This window comes from Haliotis asinina, chromosome 10 (genome assembly GCF_037392515.1).
Source record: "Haliotis asinina isolate JCU_RB_2024 chromosome 10, JCU_Hal_asi_v2, whole genome shotgun sequence".
Classification (NCBI taxonomy): domain Eukaryota; kingdom Metazoa; phylum Mollusca; class Gastropoda; order Lepetellida; family Haliotidae; genus Haliotis; species Haliotis asinina.
Window position 1 is genome coordinate 21,022,884 of NC_090289.1, and position 22,766 is coordinate 21,045,649.

Below are 22,766 nucleotides of genomic sequence, written 5' to 3' on the forward strand. Positions count from 1 at the left end.
CACAGTGACAGATAGCCAACTTAGTGGACATCTGTCAGGAGCGAGTGCATTTCATTCTGACTGATATTTTAGGAATGCACAAGGTTTCTGCTCGATGGGTCCCCAAACTTTTGCCAGCGGATCAGAAGCACCAAAGACATCAGCTCTCCAGGGGGAATCTCAGGTTTTTTGAAGGTCATCCAGAGACTTTTCTAAAACAATTTGTTACCATGGATGAAACATGGGTCCATCACTTTGAGCCTGAATCAAAACAACAGTCAAAACAATGGAAACATGTCACATCTCCTACTCCAAAGAAGTCAAAGTCAGTTCCCTCAGCTGGGAAAATCATGGCTTCTGGTTTTTTTGGATTCTGAAGGCGTAATCATGGTGGACTGGCTTCCAAAAGGTCGTGCTATCACGGGGCTTACTATGTGGAACTCTTGAAACAGTTGAGAGAGAAAATCAAAGCTAAATGATGCTGGCAAAACGAGTCCTTTATCACCATGACAATGCTCCAGCTCACACGTCAATGATTGCAAAGGCAAATATCCATGAAATGGCCTTTGGACTTCTTCCACATCAGCCCTGTTCACCTGATTTGGCCCCGTCACATCATCATCTGCTCCCTCAGCTGAAAAGACATTTAGCGGGAACTCATTTCCAGACCAATGATGACGTCACTGCAGCAGTAACCAACTTTTTCACTAGCAAAGAAGTTGACTTCTACAAAAGTGGCATAATGGCAAAAGTGTGTGGACCTGAAATGTGATTATGTTGAGAAATAAACAGGTTTCACATCAAATGGATTAGGTTTTCCTTGTTAGGCTCAAAACTCATCAATCACCCCTCGTATTGCAATACATGGTACCTAATTAATCAGCATTATTAATGCTCTTAATGTTCCTTATAATTGTGCAATACTGTGATGATTTTCAAAATTACAAGTGAAGAAATATTTGGTAAGAGCGAACATCTCCCAAAATGACGCATTGGGCTTTTCCGATCTATAAATAGCACATGCTACTGGTAAACACATATAAGATCCATGACCTGAAAAATGACCCCAATTTGCATACTTGGGAATGCCCCACAGAACGATCCACTTGAAACAAGAGGGAGACAGGTTGTCTGATAAATATCGAGAAGTACATTTTCCCCGTGTTTCATGCATAATTTGTTATAGCACACTTGTTTTGGGAACAGGTAAAATCAACACAATATACTGAGCAAATATGTTTAGGACCACCGATCCATTTCACGAAGCAAATGACATTTTCCTGGGTTTTTTTTAACAAAATTGTTGAATATCTAAAAAGCTTGTCAATGCCCCAATCATCTATTTGTCTTCGTCTTAACTAAAGGTTAGCGTGGAATATCAGTATCTTATGCCTGAACTTGCAATTGCAGTCTTATCATTCGAAGAAATATGCGGTGTTGTTTTAATGGGTAAAGTTGACTTTTCTTCTGCTAAATATTAAATAGATAATAACTACATATAGTTTATTGTCCTTCATTTAAGTTTTTAATATGTCAAAAGTTATCTGTCACTGAATGGTGGTGGCTAAATCAGAGTAGCAAGGGGGAAATATTTTTATCTTTTATTTTTTGTTCCTATTTCTCTGTACGGGCTGATTTTCGTCCATAATTCCGCTGGTGATCGACCGGGAATACATGTCTTGGAAATTTATATAACCGGTTCCAGAGAAATGGTTAGTATTCAAACAATATTTCCAAATTTCTGTCATATTTTTTATATGGTCACCAAAATTGTGTACAGAAAACTGAAAATACCTTTTGACACTGATAAGTGAGTGAGAAATATCTTTGTACACAAATTTGTCGGTTTGGGAATTACTCAGTACCAGATTCAGTAGATTCATCAGTGACTAAAAAAATATAAAATACAGACAACTCACCAAAGATTATTCTTTTTTTATGACAAAGTATGGGAACAGTAAAAACCTGATATAGTATGTGTCAACTATTATACAAGACACAACAATGCTGGAAAATTAGGCGGACTTACTGATTTATGCTTTAATTATCACTCTCTGAATCAGTCTCGGTGTCTGAAGTCCTAAGTCAATCACTAGTCTGTCAGTTTCCCTTTCTACTGCAATTTCGCATTGCCAGTAACCATCTTCAATTGTTTTAACATGTTTACAACATTCTGACCATTCTTTCGCACCTGTCAGGACAGCCCTGTCCAAATATTTCTGCAGACCAAAAACTATGTAGCCAGGCCATATGATATTTAGTTATTATTATTCAGTCAGCAATCTTGATCTTTATCACTACCGCAGAGTACATTGTTTTGTCAGCTACCTTGTTCCTCTTTGTCACTTCCATTAATTACTGTATGTGACATTTATGGCCTTTACTGGTCATCCCCCTTGGCTGTGTCTGTCATCACATCAGCTGTAGAAGAAAGTGCTATTAGTTTCTCTATCTGTCCGTTGTTGAATCTTTGCCTGTCTATTGTTGTTAAAACCTATATATATGTATGCTCACATCTATACTGGAGGTGAGATGTGAGTGTGGAGCCCGGCATTCCAACTGTCTTTGTAGGGACGACAGCGAGCAGGATTATGCCGCTCGCAGGAAAGGCTCTGGGGTTGAGCTGGAAGTCCGCTCACTTGTTTGTCATGTCTTGTGAAACCAACTAAAGAAGTTTGAACAACTAAACTATGCCTTCGTAGTCATCAACGTATTCATTCGACTCCAGTCATCCTATCCATGAGCCGATCCCCAGTCGACGCACCAACCACATACGACACGCACTGACACACGGATTGCAGACATCCTTTCATTTATGGCAACTCTTAAGGAACTTTTTGGGAACTGTCAAGTTTTGTGAAGCAACAAAATTTTTCACATTTGCCCAAATTAACTCAATCGGGTTTAGTTCTGCGTGGTATGGAGGGAGATGTAGTACATCATGACCATGTTGCTTCAACATCGTGTCTACTCTGTAGACAGGGCCCGATTTGACACTGTGCCTTTGTAGCCACGCTTTTATGTCATCTTTTCTGTTGGCAGTTGTCAGACATTTGTCCACTTGCTTGCTATGATATGGTGCATTATCCATAACAATGACAGAGTGCAGTGGAAGGTTTGGGATCAACTTTTCCTGGAGCCATTTGGAAAAATTATCGAAGTTCATCTCGTCATGATACTCTGCTGATTTGAGTTTGGAATCAAAAACAAGCAAAGCAGTTGGAACAAAACTGTTTTCACCCCCTGCATGAACCACAATAAGCCGAGGTCCTGTGCCAGGCGGAGGTTGAACCCCATTAATTACGACTTCACCCTCAAGTTGCCAACACGTTTGGACAATGTGGTGTACATGCAACCATGTTTCATCGATAAAGATGAGTGGTCGATTTTCTTCTCTGTATTTCTTTGTTCCACGCAAGTATTGCAAACGCTTGGAAACAATGTCTTTACGTTCCCTTAAAAGTTTACGGTTTGACTGCGTTTTTCGCCACCTTAACCCCATGTCTTTGAGATTTTTTCGAAAACTTTCCTTAGAACCCTTGTAGTTCAACTGGCACTTTGCCATGTCATACATCTTATCCAGAGTGGGTAGTTGCTTCTTTACGCCATATAAACTTTGTACAAATTGACAGACTGCACACTGGTCAAAATCATCAAGTCTGTAACTGCAAGTTTTGGGTTTGCACAACTTGGTGGGACTGATAAATGTAGGTCCACTCGCACTCCTACCACCTTCTGCCTTAATGCGCTTTAAAGTTGCCGTTGAGAGTCCAGTAGCAAGGCTACTTTGTAAAAGAGAATCTGCTTTGGTTGTACAATTTTTGTCCATATACATAACATTGTATGCTATCTCCCTTGCCTGAGAATGAACTATTTGCCCATGTTTTCCTAACTTGGACATTTTTTACTACAACTGAAATCTGTTAAACAGTATTGAAACAGGTGTAAAACAGTAGCGAGACTAGTGTTACACAGCAGCGAGACAGGTGTTAATCAGTAGCGGTGTTGATTTCATGTCACGGTTAGCATCGTCAAGCTACCTGTAGCAGCCATGTGTACTCGCCCAATTCGTTGTACTGCCTCTCTTGTCACAAATGCGTTTAGTGCGCAGGATCATCTAATATGTGTCTAGCAGTACATCTCAACACTGCTGGTTACTGTCTTGCTGTTAGAAATTTTGATCTCAAAGAAACATAGTAAACTAATATTTTAGAAACAAATGACAAATTTGTGCGCAATGTATACAAACAATATGGCAGACGACACGCCGGAACTGTTGAACCCCCCAGCTGTCTACAGACCACCTATCTGGCGTAATTATGGGTTTCAGCCTATTCTTGATAAAACGGGCGTTGCAACACCTGATAAGAGTAAAGTTATTTGTAGACATTGTCGCACGTCAGTCAAGTATTCCAGGAACACAACAAATCTCACAACCAACTTGCAAAGACATCATGCCGAAATTCTGTCTCAAGTTTCAAGTACTGGAATTAGCAACACGGACACATCGGGTAAACCACAAAGAAAAAAAACAGTCAAAACTTAATTTTGACAAGTAGATCTACTTGACGAGCACTCGTTCAGAGGCAATAACAAGGTCAGTTGCTGAATTTATCATGAAAGACTTGAGGCCTTTCTCTGCAGTAGAATACGAAGGTTTCAGACGAATGATACAAGTGTTAGAGCCCAGATATAATCTGCCATCATGACCCCACTTTTTCAGATAAAGTTATTCCTGATATGTACTCAGAAATTAAAGAACCACTTGAGCAGGAAAAATCAGTTCAAACAGTGAGTGTCACAACAGATGGATGGACATCAAGAAATAGTGAATCACACTTCACAGTTACCTGTCATTTCAAATTTCTTTTTTGGAAGATGCAGAGCTGTGTTCTTGAAACTGAAGTAATGAGTGAATCACACACAGCCGAGAATGTTGCAAGTGTATTGCTGAAATGTTTCAGCAATTGGAACATAACAGAAAAGACATATGCTGTGGTTACTGACAATGTATCAAACATGGTGGCTGCCATGGAAAAGCTGCCACAACACCACATGCAGTGGCCTATTCAAAAGCAATGAAAGAAGCTTCTGTGTCAAAAGTCCTTGCTAAAGGACGGACTGTTAACTTCTTCCACAAAAGTGCTATTGCAACCCGCATTTTGAAAGAAAAACAACTGTTACTGAACTTGTCTGAGCACAAGTTGAAGATTGACGTATCAACCAGATGAAATAGCTCCTACAAGATGGTTCAACGGTATTTGAAACAACAGCCTGCAGTGCATGCAACAAAGCTCAGTAAAGAAAAAAGGAAAGTGATCTGGCAACTCTCTCACACAGCGAGCTTAGCATCGCTGCAGACATTGTTGTAGTGATGAAGCAAATGATGACAGCAACTGTAGCCCTTAGCGATGACACTGGACCTACCATCAAACCCTCTATCAGAATACATGCAGATCTTCAAGTCAAGATATGAAGGTAAGATTAAGGGAAATACATTTCGATTGTTACAAATTGATTTGAAACAGTTATATTTGCTTTATTTATTTTTCAAACAAGAAAAGTCAAAGATAGATAATCAATTTCAGTCCTATTTCAAGTGGTTTCATGAATTTATCATTAAAATAATGATGATATTGAATAGTACACCATTTTACCAAATATTCTGAGCAATCTCAGCAATGTGAGCATTCTTATTTCACTTTTTGACCTTATATATCTTCCAAGTCCAACAGTAGTAATATTAAGTTACATATATTACAAATTTATGATTTTTTCAAAATTTCATAAACAGTTTTGAATGGAAATTAAAGCCATGTTTTTAAATAAATGCATGATCTTATCTAATATCTTACCTAACTTTATAAATGTTTTCAATAATTTAGTAATTTTCATGATTACAGGTGACCAAGAGTTCTTGATGACAGCATCAGCCCTTGACGATTCAAGGGTTTGCCCTTCCTTGATAATGTCTCCAAGCTTCAGCTGTTTTCCAAGATTGACATCATAACAAGTGAGATGGAGGTTGACATCCCGGTATAAGTATTTCATAATTTTCATAACATTATCATAACGTAAGTCCTGAAGTTGACCTGAACACTGATGAATCATCATTGTTTGTGATACTGTTAGTTCACTTATTTGATATGTATTCACTGTTTTCAGCTTTAACTTAAAGTCACTTTAACTTTATCACAATTGTGCAATTTTACTATTTCAGGTTGAACTGGAGCTTTAAGGTTGTGATGGTGAACTCTATGAAGTAACATCGCCTTTGCCAGACCTGCCAGTGTCAGACATGACAGAAGATGATTTAGCTCACACTACTGACGTAGAGACAGAAGAGTGTGACTAAGTTCAGATTTGTCGCCTGAAAAGGAGAAGAAGATCAAGCTGGAGGGCAATCAATCTGAAAGTGGCAGTGCTCTCCATGAGATGTTTGGGGATACATTCATTACTGAAGTTGAAGTAAAACAAAAGTCTTCAATTGAAATTGCTCAGGATGAGATCCTGCGTAACCAAAACGCAGACCCTCCTCTACTGGACAGCTGTCCACTCAGATGGTGGAGGGAAAATTGTATTTATTTTCCAAAAATTTCCAAGGTTGCTAGAAGGTACCTGTTTGTACCATCAATATCCGTGCTCTCTGCGAGAGTATTTAGCACCGCAGGTGATGTGGTGACCGCCCAGAGGTCTGCCCTGAAACCAAACCATGTTAACAGAGTAATATTTCTCAAAAAAAATCTGAAGTTTGTTTGAGTAATTCTGTGGCGATTCAGAGATTGTGTTTGAATTTCAGTTGGTACTACCTTCCTTTATTTGACTAAGAGACTAAATTTTGTGTGAACTGAAGATGTTTTCTTGATTAAAGTTGTTGAAATGCCTGTAACAGTTTGTTGAATCTTGGATCTGTTCTGTCATTCTCTGATACAGATATATCCATGTAAACAGAAAAATTTCCTTTGAAAAATTCACTTTTATAAATAACTTAAATGTATCGTGATACTATCGCATCATGACCCCTATCATGACCCTCCTGTATCGTTACACCCCTAACTACAAGATGTTGCCAGACAGGACATTGTCGATGCCAGAGGATAAGCGTCCAGCTGGATTCAAGAAGGCCAAACAATGGGTGACAGTTTTGCTGACATGTAACAAGACTGGACATCATAAACTGAAGCCCGTCATTATTGGCACGTCGCAGAATTCATGCTGTCTCCATCATATCAACCAATCAACATTGTCTTCTGTATACACCGCTTCAAAGAATGTCTGGATGACAGCAGCTATCTTTGAAGAATGTTTTTTCTATATGTTCATACCTGCCGTCAGGGAGTGTCTGCGATTGCAACTGCTATAAGAAAAAGCAATACTGCTGCTTGATAACTGTCCCGCCCACCTACCTACGACGATGACATTGCATGACGGGAAGATTAGAGCTGTGCTACTTCCAAAGAACACCATCTCTCTCCTCCAACCAATGGACAAAGGTATAATCCAAGCATATAAGTCACACTATAGATGATAATGCCAATAATGCAGTTGAATCAGGACTCGCTCTCGTGGATTTTCTGAAGACCGTAACAGTAAAAAACGCAGTAGCTCTCTCCCACATCACTTGGCAAAGTGTATCACAGACGATCAAGAAATGCTTGAAAATGGGACTTGGTGAAGCATTCACTGTCACTGACGAAGACGACTCACCACATTAGGAGTATGTGACAGAAAACACCCTAATCACCAGCCCGGAAACGGTGGAAATGTACAGCGCAATAGACGATGATCTTCCTGTGTTTAGAAGCCAGGGGGACAAAGAACTGATTGAGGGTGCCATGATGTCAGAAAAAGAGGAAGTGGAAGAAGCGGAAAAGCTTACAGGAATTTTTCAAGGCTCTTTGATGCATCTGTATTTAGACAATGTGAGGTGATCCTCGCAAAATGTTATAAACGTGAACTGTTAATTGAACACTTGATCACTGTCTGCATTGTTATTATGGAGGAATATGAACCTGTAAATACATGTAAATATACAAAAGTACACATACTTTGATCAATATTTGGATTTTTATCATGCGCATTCATGTCATCAAATAAACATAGTGTTTGTTAAAGTTCCCTTCATGCTTTTTCTCCAATCTTGTCACACCATGGACATCCCCCCGATTTTAAAGCGGTTATCCAATCACTGCCTTTCTTTATGTAAACAAAATGATACGATATATTTGATTGGCTAAGCTGCTCGCATGCCACTGCCTCTCCATGTGTTCGAGAAGGTGAGTTGACATCGGCATCTGAAAAAAAATGAAGTCATTACTCGCTTCTAACTCCCATACATTTAAATATCTGAACAATTAGTAACAATCATGTATACTAATACATTATGGAAGAAAGTCTACTGCGAACTCTCTATACAGAAATGCGATATTTCGCTTTACTTAGAAAAAAATGACAGCGCCATTATGACAGCGCCATGTAAAACTACTGACCATATCATACCTTATTAGAAGATTTGTATATTGAAGATCGGTCCTACCAAAAGGAAAGACAGAAACACTTTGGGACAGTTTTATTTTCTCCATCATACACTAGTTTCATAACCATTCACAGATGCACATACTGTACGTTTTCGGTATGCACACGTACACGCTCTTGTTGCTGGGCCTTTCACTCGACATATACTCATGTGAGCAATAAGGCGGGTGTCTGATAACGTGGGGGGGTTGTCCATATCCATTCCAAATTTTATTCCCTCACACATGGCATTAAATATGGCATCCTCCTCATCACTGACATCAAGAAATTCATATAGCTCTCTTTCGTGTCCGTTGCTCTTCACATGAATTATTTATAGAAACTGGCAGGTATACAGGTATACAAAGAGAAAACAGAATATGTCAATTATGCAATAATGGAAATTTTAACTAAAAATTGTATATATCTATACTTCACTTAATTAATCTTCTTACACTTGGGTGCTTATAAAAGTATGGTTTTGGGTGGTTTTGTTCGTAGAGTCATATAAACAGGATAGATTGGAGGGAAATGTAGTTCATCCTGAACAGCATTCAATTTTTAAACTTATCCTATCTCACATTATACATCTCTCTTCCTCACTTGGACCATTTGTGGAAACGTGCTGTCAGATAAGTTGAATAAAATCTTCCTGGCCCTTGACAACATGACCTCTGCCCCCGCCATAGACACCTGTCAATCATCAGCCATCTCAGCTAATCACATGATCACTTGTACTTGTCATTCTCGTCTTGGAGCTACCCGTAATCTGTGAAGTGGGCAGGTTGGGTGGGCATCCATAGCATGAGATAGGATAAGTATATAAATATACAATTTACAGTTAAAATTTTGAAATTTTTAAACTTATCCAATCTCAGGTTATGCATTATCCCACAGTTGGCAGGAGGGTCGCAGAATACCCTCTGACACACTCCACACGCAAGGATGCATTCCACAAGGAGGCCAGGAGAAGCACCAGCTAAATAAATCCTCAATGCTCAAACTGAGCACAGTGGAGGAATACTGAAGGTACAATCTGGCTGTCCTGGCAGTTGGTTCTTTGAGCTGTAGAGGTCCCCTCCGATGCATAGCAGTGATGTAGGAGAAAAAATGCACAATCAAATCCAGGATGATGTTTAACTGTTCCTGCACCAAGACCATAACTGTCCGGATATACATCTGCTGATGCGTTGACGTATGACACACAGCCACAGCTACTCCCTCTGTCGTTGTTAGCACCATGTTGAGTGGAGTCATGACCTTATGAATGGTCCCATCTAAATGAACTAACTCACGATCCTCAACCATAAGGCGAGAATGAGACCTCTCCTTAGACCCCAACAACGAAATATCATCATCCACAGGTGGTCAAACGATCGTAGATGAAAATCCATGCACATGCGTAGATGCTAGACTGAACCGGGGAGCGCCAAAACCCTCCTCCATCTTCCTCAGGTTAGCAAATGCTGTGTCAAGTGATGCTGATACCTGCGTAATACATGGCCTTGGGGGAAAACTAATAGAAACAAAATCGCCTGTCTTCATAGAGAACATTGATAACATGTCTGCCGGCGAAATGCTTCACTGTAGTTGCAAACTGTCAGCAATCCACACCAGTAAAAATGGTGTGTCTAATGCATTGATGCTGACATCTGAACTCACAGAGCTGTCAGATGAGGGAGACTGGGTGACAGACCAACGAACACCTACCGAGTTGTGAATCAGTAAAGAAGAGGGTATTGTAACAGAAGTATCAGTCACTTGCTGCCGTATCGCCGCAGCTAAGCGCACCACAAATGCATCAAAATCCATGGGTTGCGATGTTACCATCTCCCGTACCGGCACCCAGGGGACCTCAAAGTAGGTCTTGATAAAGGTGCCGATGTAAACTGCGGAGCGCTATGTAACCAACCAGTTACACCTGAGTGACCAGTAGAGCAAGCTACTATCGGTGCCCTGACAACTGCAGTCAATACATGTGAAGTATCCACTGACACAAGAGGCATACTCCTAACCACCGCACTGCTGACTGTATGTGCACTAAGCATTGCACTTGAACCAACATGGGAAATAACCACTCTGTGATCAAACACCAAACCAAAGTCACCCTGAGTAAGCGCCACATCGAACCCATACTGCTGTCAAGAGAGCAGTGTTTCAGAATACAGCGCTGCACTCTAGGGATATGGTTCAGGAAGCACTGAACCGAGACTGCCCTGTTGTAGTGGAAGCGCCGTTTTAGAGTGAAACACCGAATCAAAAATAAATGGGTGAGTGAACGAAGCTGTTGTTGAGAGTGCATCACTTCAGAGTGAATCGAAGTGTTCACATGAAGTGGATGGGAAAATGCCAAATCGATTCCACCCCTACCACTTAAGTGAATCGCCGAATTGGACTCAATCGAATGAGATGTAACCACATCGTGGCCTTGAGTCGTAGACCGAATCACACTAGAAAGTTCATGAGTCAATGGATCGGTCGGGTGAATCAATGAATACTGCGAATTCATCACAATAGACGCCGGACGCAATGAAGGAAGTGGTTGTGATAAAACCACCATACGTGGTGACAACGACGATTTGCCTACTTCCCGCGAGACCTCTGAATCGTCTCAAATTATCACTCAGGTATGAGTCCAAGGCCTCATTCAGAAAAGCTTCATCTGCTGATTTAGAAGATGACTGTCTAGCAACTAATTTGTGTCGTTCTTTCCTCAGCTTTTTAGGAGCAGATTGCCCATCTGCTCGCCGACGATCTCTATCAGACAACCATCTATTAGCTACCTGCCGCTACAGAGAAAACTCCTTGTCATCTAACCCTTCACAATACGTACATCTGCCAGACCTATCACAAATGCCCATACAATCCACACATAAGTTGTGAAGGTCTACCGCTGAGAAGTTTCTATTACATTGATTGCAACATTTACGCTTCTTAGATACCTTCTCTTTAGATCCACCCATGTTTATTCACAATTCCAACGTATATCTTCACAGAGATATCTAGGGTCCACACAGGTGTCTATGGCGGGGGCAGAGGTCGGGTGGTCAAGGGCCAGGAAGTTTTTATTCAACTTAGCTGACAGCACGTTTCCACAAATGGTCCAATTGAGGAAGAGAGATGCATAATGTGAGATAGGATAAGTTTAAAAATTGAATTTTGTTCAGGATGAACTACAACTCTACGAACAAACAACCCAAAACCATACTTTTATAAGCACCCAAGTGTAAGAACATTAATTCATTATTAACAGATACTACCACATCACTATTACAGAATCTGGCAAAGTACATCTACTTCGCTATGAGATTAAGAAAAGGTATTGCTAGAGGAAAGAATCTATAAATGACTTCTGTCTACTCACACAGTCTAAGTAAACTTATCCTCAGTACTTTTCGTTACACTCCACCACTGAGTCTAGCAAAACCTTATGGGAGGTCACGTCAGGTAACCTTTGAGATTGACCAATCAGAATGCAGCTTACCAAATCGCGAAAGTGCACATTCGCACATCCCTTATGAACTTTTCATCTCAAAAAGGTTCGTACCCGAACGATTCCGAATGCTATTTAACGTACGATCACTTCCAAGTGATCCACACGGCGTACGTACAGCCATGACAATGGTGAGTAAACAGTCGCTGAAAATATTCAAGGATGTTATCTTGCGGAAATATTAGCTAATGGTAACCATCATTATTGTCATCAGAAACCCAAAAGGTCAAATAACTGTGTTATATGCTGATTTTTGTTTGTAGAGAGATCTGTGTCGGTGACCTGAATATTTTGAAAGTCCCTCCGATCCCTAAATAGTTGCCGTTGTCTGATTGGTTAAATCTATTTAATCGTCTTGCATTTGACTGGACTGTCATTGGTTGCTCAAAGGTTACCTGACGCGACCTTCTACTAGGTTTTGTTAGACTCAGCGGTGGAGTGTAACAAAATACACTGAGATGAAGTTTACTTAGACTGTCTTCTCACGTAAACTTTAAATGTACTACAGGCCTGTAGCCTTTTAAGTACTGAAATAAAGACTGATTGACATCAACACTTGCAAGCAGATGTGAACATCAACACAAAAACAACACAACACAATATCTATATCAAATGCTGTATAATCTATCAGTCCACTATAGTGCCTTATGCTAAATTCAAAAGACGAGGTTTGATCTGGGGGAAAACTTGGCCTGTGGATATTTGAAACATATTCCATTCACAAAAGATTAATGAACAAGCTCATTGTGAATAATGTTCAATTACATTTATACATAAAAACAACAAATATTAGATAATGAACATCATGATATGTCATAAGCAATGGGCAATCTTTTTGTTGCAAGGGGCAATAACTCTCCTTTTAAAAAGATATAAGCGATGGTCCAACTTCTTGCTTCCGGTTCCGGTCTGGTTTCCGACTTGAGGTGAACTGCAACAACTTGCTACATGTGAAGACAGAACCCAGCTTATGCGTTGCTGTGTTCACCTTTACTGAAAAAACTATCATTTACAATGAAAAGCCATTAACTGATACATGTTTTGCTTTGATTTTTAGTTTAGAAAAGCATTGTTTATTTAATTTCCAAGTGCTGTAGAAACTGACATAATATCGATAAAAAGGGAAAATGCAATGAAAGAACAGTATGTTGTCATGGCATTTCCTACAACAGAACACGAGGCAGTGCAAGTCTTTGGACAAGTTTGGTGTCATAGCATCTATCAAAATTCTACTTAAATGTTGTTATCAACTGCCATGTTATTTCCACTGGTAATTAACTACTGCCGCATTAAAACCTTACAAACAGTTCCCATACTACCACCAATTTCAATGTAAAAAATTGGAGATACACCTCCAACCAACGAGTATCCCATGGTAGGTCTTTATCGCCAATTTGTGATCATTACAATTGAAGAACTTCCATATAGAATTTAACAGTTAGTTAGAAATATATTAATTACATTTTGAGCACCAGTTCCTCACTCATCTGAAACCTTTTTGTTTTTAAATGTTGACACTACTGTATATTTTTATGCATACTTATGAAAGTGCTGTAGGGTCCACTACACTATATAAATATCACATGCTCCCCGAGCAAGAACCGTATGGGAACAACTCAAATGGACAGAGGCCTGTGACAGCTGTGATTGGATGAAATAGTGTAAGATGTTTATGTGCTTTAAAAGCACATCTATCCAGTAATTAAAACTGACCACAATTTTTAGCATTCAGAGCTGTCATTTTTTATCACCATGACTTATGCTTATGTGTGCACTGATATTTTCAAGTAGGTGACACCTGGTGTGGAATGAAAGGTTGATGTGTTCCGCTTCCAGTGCTGGGAAAAACAGAAGGACAAGTTGGACAGAATCTATGTTTTATTGTAGTTTAAAGGTCAGACTGTAACCTATACATGGCTTGGTTGTTGATAGCCTGGATATTTTTTAAAAAAATATAAGGTTACTACAGAAGTCTATGGAAAAACATTTGGTGTTGTATAATCTATACACCTATCATCCATGCAGTTAGTCAGTTGCATCAGAAACACCAGTCATCATAGTTTGCAATAAAATTGTCCATTAGTCAGTGTTTTGAGCCATTTTATAAATGTGGATTTATTGACTCATTTCTTGCAAAAATTACAAGCTCTTAATATAAATAGTCATTTACAGAGATTTGTCTCGACAAACAACATATGATTCTGACTTCCCAAGATGATATGTATGATAGAATTACATTACATATGTGTTTCTTGTTTTCATAACATTATATTGAAAAATATTTCCCATGACAGACCATATATTATCTAAGTTTAAGTTTGTATTCTGGTTTTCATTTAACTGTTCTTAAAGAAAACAGTTATGTAGATTTGGTAGGAATTAACACAGAAAATGTATTTAAAATCAAATATATGTTTTTGATGACATAAATTCAAATTTAACCCCACAATTATTCTATGAAGATCTGTTTATGCATTAATTTATTTTTTACAAATTTAACAGATGATATGTACAATGACTGAAAAAGTCATGCATGTGTAATTTAATATTAAAGTACACACACACCATCATACAAAAGGTCAGACAGAATTACAACATTGTACAGTGCAGGTATAATATAGTCTGGTTCATAATTATTGAGAATTTTTCTTCTTACTTTGAGCTATCCTAACACCACAACTGATTCACTGATACTTAAAACTAAGTAATGGTATAAGGGAGGTAACTCATCTTGGCCTACTGAGTATAGTACAATTAGAGTTACCTCCCCTGAATTTGTAGCAGACGTCATTTTCCTCAGCACTGTCAACAATGTCTGCTGAAGATAAAAGAAGGTTGATTTTTGAGTTGTGTAATCAAGGAATTGATGATGTAAATACATTGGCAGAGAGAACAGGAACTCCTCTTTCTACTGTGTATAGGATTAGGAAGAATTTTAAAGAGGGAAAGGATTTGGGGCACCAGAAAGGAGCAGGGAGACCCAGAAAATTGGACTTCTCAGATCGCGTCCGGCTGGGAATTTTAGCGTCTAAAAAGCAAAGGGCAAGCATCTCCAACATCAGGTATGAAATGATAGAAAGGGGATCAACAGTTGTATCAATATCTACAGTTAGAAGAAATTTGATTGATCTTGAATGGGAGAAAAAGACTGGAATTCCTTCTCCTCTCATGAAACAAGAACATAAAGACAGGCGTGTTGAGTGGTGTTTGGTACATGAAAACTTTGACTGGGAAAATGTGATTTTTACTGATGAAAGCTCAATATGGGTATATCCCAATAATGTGAAAATATGGACAAAGTCTGCGTCAGCACCATTGTATCGAAGACCTAAATACAGCCCAAAGTTTCATGTATGGGGAGGGATATCCTTATTAGGAACGACCCCGCTGTGTGTGTTTGAGGGAAATCTGACAAGTCAACGCTACACTAACATATTAGATAATTTTCTCCTTCCAAGTGCACATGTGTTTTATGGAAATGACTGGATTTTGCAGCAAGATAATGATCCTAAACACACCGCAAAACATGCCAAGCAGTGGCTTCAGGAGAAAAATGTGACTGCATTACCATTTCCTGCATATAGTCCTGACTTAAATCCCATTGAGAACATTTGGGGGATGATGAAGGAATGTGTGAATCAAAAGGGGTTGACAAAAATTGAAGACATGAAGAGAGAAGTGGTCCGATACTGGGACAGCATAACTCACGAGACACTAACCTCTCTGATAGGAAGTATGCCTACCCGTCTTAGACTGTGCCGTGAAGCTCAAGGAGACTTGATAAAATATTAAATTGTTACCTACACAACATGAAAAGGTCAGTTCACTTTCACAATACATTCAATTTTATCTGATTTGTTCTCGTTTAATAATATGAGATGCTTTAGCTATTCTCAATAATTTTGAACCATACTGTATATAAGATTCTTACCTTTTTTGGTACATTTGTGTTAGAATTTGAAAAATCAGTTTATTGCAACAAAACATGAAGAGCTACCTCTAATAAATACACTATCAGCTTTTTCAAGACTATTATAGTAATCTCATTATTGTGAAGGAGAGATGTATGTAGACACAGCAGTATAATGTAAACAATTTGTTGCTTACAACACTTAACAGTGCCATTTATTTTACTGGAGATTGAAATTTATAATCAGTATGAATATATGTATTTTTTTAGTTAATAAAATCATCAATGCAAAAGGGAAAAGATATATGGTCCATGCCCCTCCGTGAACATTACCGGTGAAGGTGAAGGTGAAGGTGAAGGTGAAGGCCATACTGGTTAACTGTCTCCAAGTGTCAAAGTAACACGTAGCGGATTAGTGAAGGGAAGATAAATTTAAAAGGATCGCCCAATATACCCTGTTGATCTTATTTCCGATTTACTCATCAAAAGTGCAACTGAATGTTTAAATCTTATGGTGATATGGTGAAGAATGAAAGCAATGTGTCTTCACTTATGATGACATGGTGAAGTACAAAAGCAATGTGTCTTCATATGGAATAGTGGCAGGAGCAGAATGGAGCAAAGACGTATATATGCTGATCACTACTCCTAAGTATGAGGCAAGAATGAACTATTTGGCAAAAATGTGTATAAAATTTTAAGTCAAAACTACTGCTGATTTGATGTTTGTAATAGCTTGTTCTCCCTCTTTTGACTTAAGAGAAATGGTAGGGAAGAAGTGAGTGAATGAGTTTAGTTTTACGCCACACTCAACAATATTCCAGCTATATGGCGACGGTCTGTAAATAATCAAGTCTGGACCAGGCAATCCAGTGATCAACAACATAAGCATTGATATTGGGAACCGATGACATGTGTCAACCAAGTCTGACCACCCGATCCCGTTAGTCACCTCTTACGACAAGCATAGTCGCCTTTTATGGCAAGCATTGGTTGCTGATGGCCTATTCTACCCCAGGACCTTCACGGGTGGGGAAAGTAGCCAAGCTAGACCAGAAAGTCACCTTTTTAAATATGAACAAGGGGTGGGGGGGAATTTTGACTGAAGGGGAGACTAAATTTGCCCCATGGTGAGAATTTCCATGAACAAAACTTCCACGAAGTAAGTTTGGCCTAGGCCAGATTCTCCCCATGGAAAGTTTAGACCAGAAGAAATGGCATGCAACACTGCAACACTGTCCTCATACATGATGTGTGGTCCTGGACCACCCTTATTTTTCATTACCCTCAACCCACTGCAATCTCACATAGTCCTGGTTCACACAAGAGTCAATAGATAGTTTACATGGTTCACAGCACAGAGCCACACATCATCAATGTCTTTTCACTTTAAGTAAAGCAGAAGCAAGTCGAAATGGAACACACAGTCTCTAAGTTCACACTGAAACACGTCTTGGAGGGTGTTCTGGGCTGTAGGTTGAAAGTCGCTGAAAACAAATGCAGCTGACGATGGATATTTTATTCTGATGACTTCTGTATAGGAAGAAATCAGAGGAAAACATCTTGTTCTTGACCATGGCATGGATTGATAGTGTGGTAGTTTAGGATATTTCGGGTTGGGTTACTTTAATATGGACTATTAGTGTGTTCCCGGCTATGCTAATATGCACAAACACAACACACCCGCCACCTCCAAATGGTTGAACTTCTCTGACGCAGTTCGGTGCCAGTCGCTTGCCCCTTCGTCGAAAGGCATATTGTTGATGGGTTTTTGCTAACTGTATGCTTCCTCTGTCCAACGTTGGTATTTATGCTACAGTCATGCATGTGCATTTCAACCAATGTCCCGTAGACACGTTTTTCACCTTTTGCAAAATGCATGAACTGGAAAGCTGCATTTGTGAAGCTGTGTTGAGCTTGGGAAAATTTGCATTTGAGCGAATATTTTCTATGAGGGATCAAACCTATTTCCATCTCTGTGTTATTTATACAACTAATTTAAAAGTGATAACTTTCCTTTGCCTGGTAGTTTATATTTATTTGTTATGGGCATTGACTTTGAAATCAGAGCCATTTCTTGGTAGAATTTGAGGTGAGCTTAGATGGTTAGGCATAGGTTTGGTTAGGCTGGTGTCACTGGGCAGTTTACTATTACAATAGTAAATACTAATACTGCTTAAGCTGAGGGTGTAGGTTCGGGGAAGGTTTTGTAGGTTGGACGGTGTGGTGAAGATGTCTTGTCATCAGCAAGGAGGATGAAGTTTTCACAAGACAAGGTCTGAGTATAGTTGTGGGAATGTTGACTTCTGATTGTTGTTTGGGAAGAGGTGGGAGATCCGTAGAGGCTGGCCTGGATGATGTATGTTGTGTTCTTGACCTTTGGAGAACAGTAACTACAGAACAATAAGTTAAAAATTTTTTTTTGTAAAATATTAATAATTAGATTGTTAACAACAAGTACTTCTGTACTTTCGTATTTTTTTGGGCATAAATGCCTTCTCTCAGCTGTCGTTTAAAAGGAGTGAAAGATGATTTAAGTTTGCGATCATCATTTCCGTCAAGAAATGTAAGAGAAAACAATGACAATTGTACGTCTCTCTTTATACATCTTTATAAAACATAGTTATCATTTCTAAACACATAAAAACTCAAAACTTCATATTTTGAAATTTGGCATTGAAAAACTTGATATTAAAACAATTACTGATATTATCAATTGAGTGGTGATATGTTCAAGTTGCCTAGTATTTGATAGAATTTTACCAATATGCTTTTAGGAATATTACACAGTGGCATGCGACAATTCTGCTGATACCATCAAAGATAATCTCAATACATTATCTCTTCTTTCAAATTTGGTACGTTTTATGTGGTCTTGTCATGAATCAATAATTATAGGAACCAACATAAAAAAAATAATTCCGGAAATCATCCTTTTAGCACTCAAAATAATTTTTTAAAACCACACTCCTGAAAGGTTCACAGCAAAAATAACGTAGTTTCCGTTTTTGTGGAAACCCAATGGATACTGGGTAATGTAGGTTTCCGCTGGGTACCATGGTTTTCAGTACATGGAAACACACAATGAGAGTTTCCGTATAGTTTACAAAACTGAAACTAACAAGTCTTAGTTTCCATCATGTTTCTGCGACTGAAACTGTCTTTAGGAGTTTCCACTTGGTTTCAGTACGTTGAAACATTCATAGTAAGAAGAACTTTCACTGTTGCGGAAACCTAGTGGATACTAGGTAATGTACATTTCCGCTAGGTTTCTGTACCCGAAAACAGAGAAAAAAAACAAAAAAGGTATCTGAACCGACAAGCTTTGCTTGGTGCTGTTCCATTGGGGACTATATTTACGTACTGTTACATTTGCAAAATAGTTTCGAAAGACAATAACAAAGCAAAAATAATAAGATTTCGAGATTTCCGGATACCTACATGAAAAATGTCAGTTAAGTAAAATTTATGTCAAATCATATAAGTTGATGGAAACTATTGTTGTTGCTTTACGGCAGTGTCCTGTAGCTGAAAGTATCAAGATTACTTTCAGCGTCTGGAAACTGTCGGAAACCAACAAGGTTAGTTTCCAGAAATGGAAACTGACAGGAAAGAATCATTGTTAGTTTCCACTGCATAAAACAAGTGGAAAACATCATCGATGGTTTCCATTAGTGAGATCTTGAATGAAATGATTGTAGAAAATAAATGTGACTCCATATGCATAAATCCAGAGACCAACATTAAACTGCTTATGTGCTGTGTTCAACTTCGTGATCTCAGTGTTTCTGTACACCAGAATTCAAATAGAGGATATTGTCACATAAAATAATATTAACTTCAGGACAACAGAAACCTAATTGAAAGAGTATGGAAACTTAAGATTCTACGTACTCAGTATCTTTTAGGTTTTCTTTGGGAAATTTAGGAAAAATCTTAAGCTTATGAATTACTGAGTAAGGTGCCATTGGGTTTCAGTTTCCATTTGTGATATTTCTCAACGTGGTACATACTGATAGACAGTAACTGGGAGTGGTCAGGCACATTACATATAACTGTACAGAAAAGAACAATATGTTCGTGAACGTTCTGGGGCAGAATTATATTTTGTACAGCCACATAATACAAGACACAACAAATCTGTTTTAGTGAATTTATATAATTTGTTCTAGGGTACATAAAATATAAGTGAATCATATTTCACACACATTTGCCCCAACTGTAACTTGTCTGTCTCTTCCTGGTGAAAAGAAAGTTGAAATGCAATGACTTTTTATAATGTTTTTACAAGAAAAATGAAAACAAAACATAGATATCAAACTTAAAACAAGCTAACGTTAACCATTAGATTATTACCTTGTTCGAAGAATGTACCCATCAATGTTCACACGAAAGAGTCCAACGACATGCTATTCACCTGCAGCTGACAAAAGACCTGTTCCGTGTCATGTGCCCTTTTTTAGGTTGTTTTTTTTCCGCATTGGTGTATCTTCTAAACGAACATCTGACAATTTAGTGGGGGCGTGTTGTGACAAGGTATTAACTGGCTCTTAGCCCCAGCAGCTTTTACTGTCTGCAGCTGACAGTGAACTGTGTTTAATGATGGGGTTTTTTTGCATTATAATTTAAAGGTGTCATGTATTATGTGTGAATAGTATATGCATTGTTCAGTTTTTTTGTGTATTAGAGAAATGGTGACGAAAATGCGAGTATCATGTATGCCATGTATCATGTTCGCGTGATGTTTTTATATTATATTTCAAACGGATCAAGTATCATCTGTACTTAATCCCTCGTTAACCCCCCCTCCCCCACCCCCCTTCTTAGTCAGTTAGCTACAGATGACTGATTCACACCCTGAAACAAAGGCAGGGGCACAGTGGGCTACTCCCCTTTTGACAAATCCGCTGTGCAAGATAAAAGTAATGTGTCGGTTAGTCCTTTCATCATTGTTTGTTTTTCAACCCAGGTGATAATTCCTTTTGGTCCTGCTCCAGCCATACATTACACAACATGCAATACATCAGACCTTGAGTTACAACTTTGAATAGTTAGTGCAGACATCAGAAATGCTAAATGGGAATCATTGTCGGGCAATTTCGGCATCACAACCACTGCATACTATTGTTTCATTTATTTAATGCTTGCCAAGGAAGACAGCTGCCCAGTCCCTGTGTCCATCACGGCTGATGAAGCAGGCACTGCCCACTTATCATCCAGACTACGTAACCGGAAGCGCTTGATTAGGAATGAATAAGGCCTCGCGAGATGTGATGCCATTGTGAAAACAAACAATTTACTTACACACATATTGCAGTTATCACTGTTTTTCTAAAACTATGGAGGGTAAGCAGACTAGTGACATGTTTACAGTAGAATTTAGAAAATTATTGTGCACCCATAAGTCTTTGTTTGAGATGCCGCCATCTTTGTTTAAACGTACAAGTGCGAGATTGGAAAAACTTCGTACTTGTTTTGAAGTAAGTTCTGTGAGAGTGAGGTCTGTGAGATGGCAGTCTGAATGCTTGCTACAATTTTCTTGAGATATGGCAATGTATTTCACAATTGAAGCTTGGGAACTAAGGATCTGGAAACCTTTGAGCGATCACAAAGGACACCCAGGGCAGAAAAATTAACGGTACCCCATCCTTGCCAGGTAAGTTTCAGATGAAATTTTCAGTTTGTATCGAATGAAACGTTATTTTACAGTAACCATTCGCTCGCATTTCAACTTCCGTCACGGTATTGCATTTTGATGTGAAATCTGATGTGAAAAGAACCCAATATTGTTGATAACTGCTGAATGTTCCATTATGATACACGTACAAATATGGTTTCGTGTTCCCATTAAAATGTACCTGTACGCTGAGTCTGAAATGGTAATAATACTAATATGCAGAAAATCAACAAGTGAAATATTGATGAAATAATTAGTGTCATGATAATTAGTAAAATATTACCAATCGACATATGTTCATAATCCATATGTGTGTCTCTTTATGTTTCAGGGTGTTGTGAGAAGAATCATGGAAAAGTTTGGACTTACTTTAGGTAAAATGACTTTCTCCAAGTTTTATTCTTGCTCGACATGATAATATATTTAAAATACCTGCCATGCTTTCAGCACATCCTGCCAAAAGGTTATATAAATCTTAATGTAATTTCAAAGTCTTTGAAACATATATTGCATGGATTATCCTTATCACATCTTTTGCAATATCGTCTTAAAGTAGATAAATTCAAAGTGTCCATAAATGCCTTGTATCAATCATGCTCAAACCCCCTTCTTTATAGTTGTTTTGATTTTGTTTTAGTTTATCATTCTTTTCATTCCAAACAAATCTACAACAAATCATTTTTTCAAGGGAAGTGATATAGCCTGCTGGTAGATTGGGCAGGGAATTGTAAATGTGAACCAATTTTGTTATTGTTATTTTATCAATAAGTTTTACATTTCTTTTTCTCCAAGACTGCTAAGAGTATATTAATCTCCTCCAGTCTTTTTCGTGTATTGTTTACCCACTACGCTTCGTGATCGGGTGTAAATTTAATATTTAGTACATCAAATACACCAACTACCCATTCAATTTTCAGATCATGACATATCTTATCAATAGATGTAGCTTTAATCCAATCCAGATTGCTTTCGATTTATCTTAATTTTCTAAATTTTCAAACATGATATTTTGCAAAAATTTGTCAGTAGCAAAATACAATGTCTCTTCAGCCCCATCAACATGATCAAGAAACAGTTCAGTATCATCAGCATATTGTTCTAGTTTATATTAATTATCATTGATAACGTTAGCTTTGATGTTTTCATTATTTCTTATGATGCAACCACAATATCTAGTAGAATTGACGTAGCAC

General features: G+C 38.4%; 1 protein-coding gene across 2 annotated transcripts in view; it reads right to left on the reverse strand.

Annotated features, from left to right (window-relative positions):
- LOC137297669 (obg-like ATPase 1) overlaps window positions 1–22,766 on the reverse strand; it is a 310,380-nt gene that overhangs the window by 237,232 nt on the left and 50,382 nt on the right. The gene's annotated exons all lie outside the window — the stretch shown is intronic.